This window comes from Herpailurus yagouaroundi, unplaced genomic scaffold (genome assembly GCF_014898765.1).
Source record: "Herpailurus yagouaroundi ecotype Mexico unplaced genomic scaffold, PumYag 182, whole genome shotgun sequence".
In the NCBI taxonomy this organism is placed as follows: domain Eukaryota; kingdom Metazoa; phylum Chordata; class Mammalia; order Carnivora; family Felidae; genus Herpailurus; species Herpailurus yagouaroundi.
The window spans coordinates 56,254,286-56,263,397 of record NW_024412413.1 but is presented as its reverse complement, the minus strand read 5'-3'; the positions used below and the strand labels follow the sequence as shown (position 1 = coordinate 56,263,397).

Below are 9,112 nucleotides of genomic sequence, written 5' to 3'. Positions count from 1 at the left end.
TAACTGGGGAGAGGAAGTATTTGAGTTGCATGGCAGTATCATTAAATGAGTTAGCAGACCTCATGAGGAGTTCCATATGTCAGATGGCTCTTTTAAAATGTCCCCGTTTGGGGGCACCTGGGTGGCTTAGCGGGTTAAGCATCTGACTCTTGATTTTGGTCAGGTCATGATCTTTGGCTCAGGGTCAGTGAGTGCAAGCCCCACTTGGGGCTCTGTGCTCGGCATGGAGCCTGCTTGAGATTTTCTCCCTCTCTCTTTGCCCCTCTCTCATGTGCAGATTTCTCTCCCTGCCTCTCTCAGGGGGAAAAAAAAATAGTCCTAGTTTGGGACTAGGTGGCTAGACTTGACATCTTCACATTTGTCAGTCATCAAATGCAGACAGTCCTTGGGAATGGGGTGTGACTTTAGGCAAACAGCTTTCTTTAACCAAGGACAATTCCCAGATGGGGTTGAAACCTGAGGGCTGTTAGAATATAACATTTAAAAACAATTCCTTTGATATTAACAGTGGAAAAAGACTGTGTATCAAAATGGTTTCAAAATGAACTCTTCCCGAACTCTGGAAATTCACAAAGAACTTGCAACAATGCGAGGAGCACCGATTCAAGAAAACTGGCTAAATCCTGACAAAAACTGTGAACTTTGAGGCATTTTAAATGGTCTTACTTCTATTACTCCCTCCAGCTCCACAGTAGCCTTTAAACCCACAGTCTCACAATCAAAGTAGCAGTGAAAGCCAGCATCCTAGTAGCCACTAGAGAGGCAAAATGAATTTGGAGCTGCTTCTCAAAAACCCATCTCCTAATATTTGTCATTGTTTTATCTGTCTTTCAATTGACTGGAAACCCTCACACATACACAGGGCTTACCTTTTATTTGACCTGACTTAGAGCTTGCTCACTTCAAACAGCCTGTCCAACAGGTGTTTGCACAAAACAACCAGCAAACCAGCGAGATATATATATATATATATATATTACATTTACAATTACAAATACATATATATATATATTACAATTACATGTAATATATATACATATATTACAATTACACTTGCAAGGGACAATTATAACAGTTGGGCAAATGACTTAAAAGGAAAATCTAGCGAAGGAGATGTTCATGGCAGGGGTGGGTTGAAAATCTGGGGCATATTCCTGGGAATTTGGAAGGCAACATGCCTGTGCCAGGCTGGTGTGCTCATCCAGGAAAGACCTGAGATGGTTCTACCTCTCTCACGCCTGCTTGGGCTCAAGGCTCTTGAAAGCAGCGGTAAAGACTAAGGTAAAGTTATAAATGCCTACAGGAGCATTGAAAACAGAGAGTCCTTTGTCAAAAGCTAGGAGACTTACTGGTTCGAGGCACTCAGGAAGATCTTTGTCAACTTATTAACTGACAACTAGGCTAACTGAGCTGAAACTCCAGTAGCCACAGGTGACAAAGAACATAGACTTTACAAAATTAGTTCATAAAAGTTACTAAATAGACAACAGCAACAACAAAGCCTGGGAAGGGATATGAAACTAATTTCCAGAGTTGACATATTATATTGTTTAAAATGAAAAGTTTGCAACAACAAAAATATAAGACATCCAATAAAAAAAAAGAAAATATGACCTATATGTGGAGTAAAAAGAGCAGTTCAATAGACACTGTCCCTCAGGAGTCCCGATTTGGACATTTCTAAACAAAAATTTTGAATCTGTTAATTAAAATAGTTTCAGGAGGATGTTATAGGGGACCCTGAACAGAACAATGCCATCAGGAAAAACCAATAATATATACATAAAATTTAGAATTTAGTTCATATTAATGTATCAATATTGGTTCATTATTTGTGAAAAATACACCATGATAACATAGGATGTTAACAGTGCATCAAACTGGATGTAGGATATATTGGAACTCTCCCTGTCATGGTTGCAATTTTACCTTGAATCTAAAACACTTCTGAAATTTAAAAGTGAATTTAAATATAAACATATTTAATATATATATTGCTGCCAGCAGAAACCGTTAAAATGATTAGTGATTAACATCATTAAGTATTAAATGAATTAAGTATTTATTTCTATTATGTTTCTATTGGCAGTAATAGTCCTCATGGTTTGCTGACTTGAAAATCTCTGATCTCTACCTGTACTTTTATTTAACACATAGTTAGGTTAGGTTTAAGGGTCAGCAATTATTTATATTTTGTGTAAGTTCACTCTTTGTCCAATGGCTATTGCATTAAAGGTAATCCAGATGGATATCCACATCTTACAATGTTATTTGTTGAGGACTTTGGCTCTGCCATTCTTAATTATGTTCTTCTGTACATGGGTTTTTTATTATGAATGTGATGTGCAGTCACTTTTTAACAATATTTTTGTGGTGAGATAATTTTATTTATTCTGTTAATATTGCTAATAACATTAATTGATTTTCAGTTTGTTCAATCAGACTTAACGTTTCACGAATTATACTTTCTAAATGTCACTGGCTTCAGTTTGCCATTAATTTTTTTTTTTAACATCTCCCATCTTGTGTAATAGTTCCCTGATTTTCTTTTCTTTTATTAATTGTCTGATTTTGGAAAATGACAATATTGTTCTCAAAATTATCTGCTCAGAGATACTTCTTCTTTCTCTATTTTCTGAAAAGTTGTACAGAATTGATGTGATTTCATCCTTACGTGTGTCAGAGAATTTAGCTGTGACATGATTGGGGCTTGGGTTCTTTGTTTGGTTGGTTGATTTTTGTTGTTTTTACTGTTATGGGGAGTTTTTATTGAAATATAATTCATTTTCTAGACATGGGTGATTTGGATTTTCTATCTCTTCTTGTGTTAGATTCAGTAATTTGTTAAGAAATTTGTCAAATTCTTTAAATTGTTGAAAATTTTGGTAAAAAGTTGTTCTTACTATTCGTTATTCAGTGCCCCTCTTTCACTCCTGATGTAAATAATGCATATTTTATATTTTCATCTCATAGATTTTCATCTGTTGTGTTTTAGCTTTAATATTTTGGGTCAGAATATCTTTAACATAAGTTTTCATTTCTTTTTCTGGCCATGATTTACTGTAAGTTTATTGCTTATTTTGAAGTACATGGGAATTGTCTCTATATAGTTCAATTATTGCTTATCTATTTAATTCGGTTGGAGTCAATGAAGAAATTATAATTATAGTTCTTTTCAATTTAGAGAGACTTGTTTTATGGTCCAGCATATTATGAACCTTGCTGAATGTCTCATTTTCATTTAAAATATTTGAAATCCTGATGTCCTTGAGTTTGGTGCTCTATAAATGTAAATTAGGTCATTGTGGTTGATATTTTGTCATGGCTTCTCTATAATTAATGATTTCTTTTCTACCTATTTATCAGTTACTGAAAGAGGATATTTTAAATCCTAAATATAATTGGTAATACATATATGTGTCAATTGTCGCTTCCTACATTTTGAAGACCTATTATTGTAAGGATATGCGTTTCCAGTTATACTCAGAATGCACATTTAGATAATTATGTTTCCCTCTGAGTTGACCTCATTTTTTATTGTAAAATCTTCTTTACACTTGGTAATATATTCTCACTCTGATGTCTACTTCGTCTTATATTTAGTCATTCCAGCTTGGTTGTGATTAGTATATGAATATTGCATCCCTTTCCTTTGCATACACTTTTTATCTATTTTGTCTATGTTTAAAGTAGGTGTCTTATAGGTAGCATATACCCGAATCTTGTGTTTTTATTAGTGTTTAAAACAATAATATTTAGTGTAATTATCAACATGTTTTAACTTATATGAACCACCTTACTTTTTAAAATCTATCTAGTCTTTGTTCCATTTTTCCTGTTTAGCTGTTTTCTTCTGGATTAAATGAGTAATGTCTAGACTTCCGTATTATATCCGTTATTAACTTCCAAATATATTTAGAAATTAAATTTGCTTTAAAAAGAGCAGTGGTTTCAATTAAGAAAGAGTGGAGGGGTCACCTGGGTGGCGCAGTGGGTTAAGCATCTGACTTTGGCTCAGCTTATGGTCTCGAGGTTCATGAGTTCAAACCCTGAAATGGGCTTTCTGCTGTCAGCACAGAGCCTACTTCAGATCCTCTGTCTCTCCCTCTCTCTCTGTCACTCCCCCGCTCTGTCAAAAATAAATAAACATTAAAAAAAAAAGGAAAGATTGGAGAAACTGAAAATTATATTGTGATATTGTTTGGTTCAATGTCTTGCCTAATGAGATGATGGCAAAGCCAAAACTGGAATAGAAGTATTTTGAATTCTATGTCATTGCTTTACTACTGAAATGATCTGCTTTATAAGAAAGCAAATTAATGGAATGTAAATACAATGTTCTTCTGTAATTGATTATAAAGTTTTCTTCCATCTCAGAAAAATATGTACAGAGATGCTAACTAAATGTCACTTAAGCATGAAATCTCTCATTTACATAAAAATATTTTTTTATCAGTAAGGACTATATTAAGTCCTGGTAAAATGGAAGCAAACAGGCGCGCCTGGGTGGCTCAGTTGGTTAAGCTTCCGACTTCGGCTCAGGTCATGCTCTCATCGTTTGTGGGTTCAAGCCCCGTGTTGGGCTCTGTGCTGACAACTCAGAGCCTGGAGCCTCTTCGGATTCTGGGTTTCCTTCTGTCTCTGCCCCTCCCCGAGTCGTGCTCTGTTTCACTCTGTCTGTCAAAAATAAATGTAATAAAAAATTTTTTTTAAAAATGGAAGCAAACATCAGGAAGCAATTTCTACCCTCATGATATTCACATTCTTTCAGAAATGGAGACACACAATAAAGGCATAAAATAAAAATGCAATATAATTTCAAGTATAAATGTTCTATGAACACCAAAGTGGGATAAATGAGATGATGAGGGGCATGTGATGATGAGGGGTAGTCAGCTTCTAGTGGAAATATTTATTAGGAATATGGTAAAGATAATTTATATATGCTAAAATTAAACTGTACCAGAAAAATACAATATCCTTTCAAGTAACCTAAATTCTAAAAATATATTTACAAAACTCTGTTGGATCATCTGGAGTGAATCACAGTATATTATTTGATTATATTTTAATGAGTTTCTAATCCAGAGATTTTAGGATTTTACATATTTTAATATAACTTAATTAGGCAGACTATACTTTGGGCTTTAACTCTTCACATACTAAAGTATGTGTTTTATATTTTAATAATATTTATTGAAACTATTTTATGAATATAGTGTATGTTATAAATTTCAAATTAGCAATTTCTGATATTACACATTACAAACAATTAAATGCCTTTATTAAAGGTAAAATTTCATATTGTGCCATAAGACCAAACAATAAATTATTAATCTCCTATGAAAAGCATTAAAACCTTTAGATTCCAGGTCCTCTACAACTTAATTTTTTTTTTCTTTGTAATGCTCTTAGAGCAAGGTCGAATAGATTCTACAGATAGTCTTCTTGGTCTTGAGAATAAGATGTGGAATGGGATTCTATAATTATAGGTAAACTCTGGAATTCTTATGGGTTCCAAACAGAGCTAAAATGCTAGGATCATTTAGTTAATACAGTATAGTATAGTATAGTATAGTATAGTATAGTATAAATCATTATGTAATATAATATAATTAATATAACCTGCGCCTGAGCAGAAATCCTCAAGATATTTATGTCAAACTGGATTTCTCTGTAAGTGACCATTTTCCTAGAACTTCCCATATTGATCCTAGGTTTAGGTGCCATCAATCATCCTGTGAACTCTGCAGCTATGTCCCTGCTCCCACTTATTTGCAGATGACTTCAGTATTACCATTTCTGTAAGACCTTTTGCACAGAGGCTGTTTTGGTAATATATGCCATGAAGGCATATTATGATAATGGATATTCTGAAAGAATGTTCAAATAGTCTGACATAAAAAAAGGTTGAACAGATGCTTCAGGGACTTTTTACTTTGACTTGTTATGTATTAATTGGTCATTATTCTCCTACATTTGATAAAGCATGATAAGTACCCCCAAAATATCAAGGTAATCATTTTTGTGCTTCCTATAAATACAAGCTTTGTGGTTAAGGATAACTGAACAATGAGAACAGGGTAAAGGCAGAGAAGTATTTTATTATAGGCCACTTCAAAGATAGTTTGTACTGCCCATAATAGCAAGTTTAAATGCTCCTGCCTGAGTCTGCTGTTAGCAGTTGCACTGTTACATACATTATGCATGGCATTTGACTATTCATAGAAAAGAAAAGGCACTATATTCCATTAGTGGTTTCCTATGAGTGTAGGTCTACAAATTACTGGTGATGTTTAGGCTGATGTGTTGCTCTTTTGCATTTATGATGCTCCTGTCACATTCATTATTAATATGAATGTAATGTGAGGTGGTAGAGATCAATATGATTCCTATCAATTTCAGATTCTGGGTTTGTGATTAAAATTCTTATGCAAATATGGTGGTGTATGTATATGCTACATTTATGAATGATTATAAAAAAACCTTGTACTTTGTCTTATATTGTAACTATATACTAAAAGTGGAAAAAGATACCCCCAAATAAAGTAAATGCTGTTATTTCTGAAATCAGTCCACGATGACACTGTATAATGGCTGGCTATTTTGATCCAGAATCACTCATGGACATTTTCTAGAAAGACCAACATATGATTTATCTCCAGAAGTGAGGATCTGGTTTTGGGGTAAATATTTCCAAAAGAGAGAGTTTTATAGGATGCAGATTTAAGCAGTTTTCTGGAGTCTGAGAAGTTTATCTTGCCCTTTATTGTGTCTGATTATAAAAGATTTTTATGTCACATGCTTCTACATGATTGGTCCCTCAAGAAAGCTTAAAATCCTCAAGTAGGTAAGAACAAAATACATCTTACATTGTCATGGTGCCTATCAAAAATTAGATTGGGGACATTTTAGTCTCCCATTCTCAGGAATTTATAAATTCTCATAATGTAAATGAATTATTAAAGATGTCACTTTCAGCTTTGACAGTGCGGATATAATTAGACCATAAATGCTAGATAAAATTCTTGTTTAAGTAAAGGAAAGAAAAAAAAAAAGTGGAGCAGAGGGTGGAAATAAAAAAAATACCATATGTTTGAAGGCACTGGAGAAGAGTAAGTACTCAAGAGGCCAACATTCAAGAAGAACAAAATACACTGAAGTGGCGTGTATATTTGCAGGCATTTTTGTCTCTTGGGATTGCTGTTCATCAGAAATCAGTAACCTTGGATTTATGGCAGTCTTTCTGAGTTACCAAGGAAGGAAAGACTTAGCAAAACCAAGATCTCAAATAAAAGTCAACTACAGTTGATTTCAGGATACAAGCTGGCTTAAATGTTTGAAAATCATCATTCACCTCACTGCTTAGGAGACTAAATGAGAATAATATATTTGATGCACAAAATATATTTGATAAAATTTAGTACTCAACCATGGGTTAAGAAGACAAAATAAAAATAAGCCATATAAAAAATCTAGATAGCCATGAATAGTAGAGGTCATCCTTTATTTAATAAATAAATATATAAAGCAGATACCATTATAGAAAGTAGTATGGTGTAATCTTACCCCAGGAAATTATAGAAGTCTGTTTTTTTAACACTATTTTTTGTGTTGGTCTGTCAAGAAAACTAAATACAAGTATGAGAAAAAGAGAAGGAGAAGTAAAACTGTCTTAACATGAGGCATTATTGTTTACATAGAAAATTCAAAGAATATGCATGTAAACTATTACAACTATTAAATAAATTTAGCATAGTCATTGGATACAATGCCCATATAAAATTTTAAATTTTTATACATCAGCAACAAGCTATTAGAAAATGAAATGCAAAAATACATTTTAATAGCATTAAATTATCAAATATGTAATTATCAAGTGTAATTTAAAATAAAACTCCTAGGGATTATTTGTTTATTTTTCCCCTGATGAAATTGACAAAATGAATCTAAGATTTATATGAAAAAGCAAAGTACTAAGAATAGTAAAGACACTTTTATGAGGAAAGGCAAAATTGAATGACTTGCATTGTTAGACTTATTTTCAATTTATAATTATTAAAACAGTGTCAGGGCACCTGGGTGGCTCAGTCAGTTAAGTGCCTGACTCTTGATTTTGGTTCAGGTCATGAGCTCATGGTTCCTGAGATACAGCCTCTCTGCTGACGGTGTGGAGCCTGCTTGGGATTCTCTCTCTCCCTCTCTTTCTCTCTGCCCCTCCCCTGCTCATGTGAACATGTCCGTGCGTGCTGTATCTCTCTCTCTCAAAATAGATAAAAAAGCAAACAAAAGTGTCATTGAAATAAGAATTAAAAAGCAGACAGATGGAAGAGAATAAAAAGTAGATACAAATCTACTTATATAGTAACTTAACTTATAACAATAATTTCCACTGTGTGTATGCTGAATATTCAGATGGGGAAAAAAATGAACCTTGACTTCTATCTTATACCATACATAAAAAAATCAATTCCAGTTCCTAAATGGAAAGAGAAAATAATTTTCCAACAGAAATAATAGAAGAATATCTTCCACTCTCTTTGGAATAAGCACTTTCTTTAAGATTAAAAATAATAAAACAGCAAAAAATTAATAACAAAGGAAAATATATTGATAAATTGGGTCTTATTAAAATTCAGAACTGGGACGCCTGGGTGGCTCAGTTGGTTGAGCGTCTGACTTTGGTTCAGGTCGTGATCTCACAGTTCATGGGTTCGAGCCCCACGTCAGGCTCTGTGCTGACAGCTCAGAGCCTGGAACCTGCTTCAGATTCTGTGTCTCCCTCTTTCTCTGCCCCTCCCCTGCTTATGCTCTGTCTCTCCCTCTTTCTCAAAAATAAATAAACATAAAAAAATAAAATAAAATAAAATTCAGAACTTAAGTTTATAAAATATGTCACAAAAGAGTAAAGATGGAAACAGAGAATAAGAGAATATGTTTAGGACATATATCTCGGACCGAAGATTCATATACATTAATATATAAAGATTATTATATATCAATGAGAAAAGACAGATGATGTAATAGGAAATTGACCAGAAAATGCTTTTACAACTAAGCATACTAAAAGATATTCAGCATTGTTGGTCATAACCACACCTATTTATTTATC

The 9,112-nt window shown here is 33.5% G+C and overlaps 1 non-coding gene across 1 annotated transcript; it reads left to right on the top strand.

Moving 5' to 3' along the window:
• Positions 1-8,648: 8,648 nt before the first annotated feature.
• On the top strand, positions 8,649-8,733 carry TRNAQ-UUG (transfer RNA glutamine (anticodon UUG)). Its single transcript has one exon. It is a non-coding gene; the product is annotated as a tRNA-Gln (tRNA).
• The last annotated feature ends 379 nt before the right edge of the window (positions 8,734-9,112 follow it).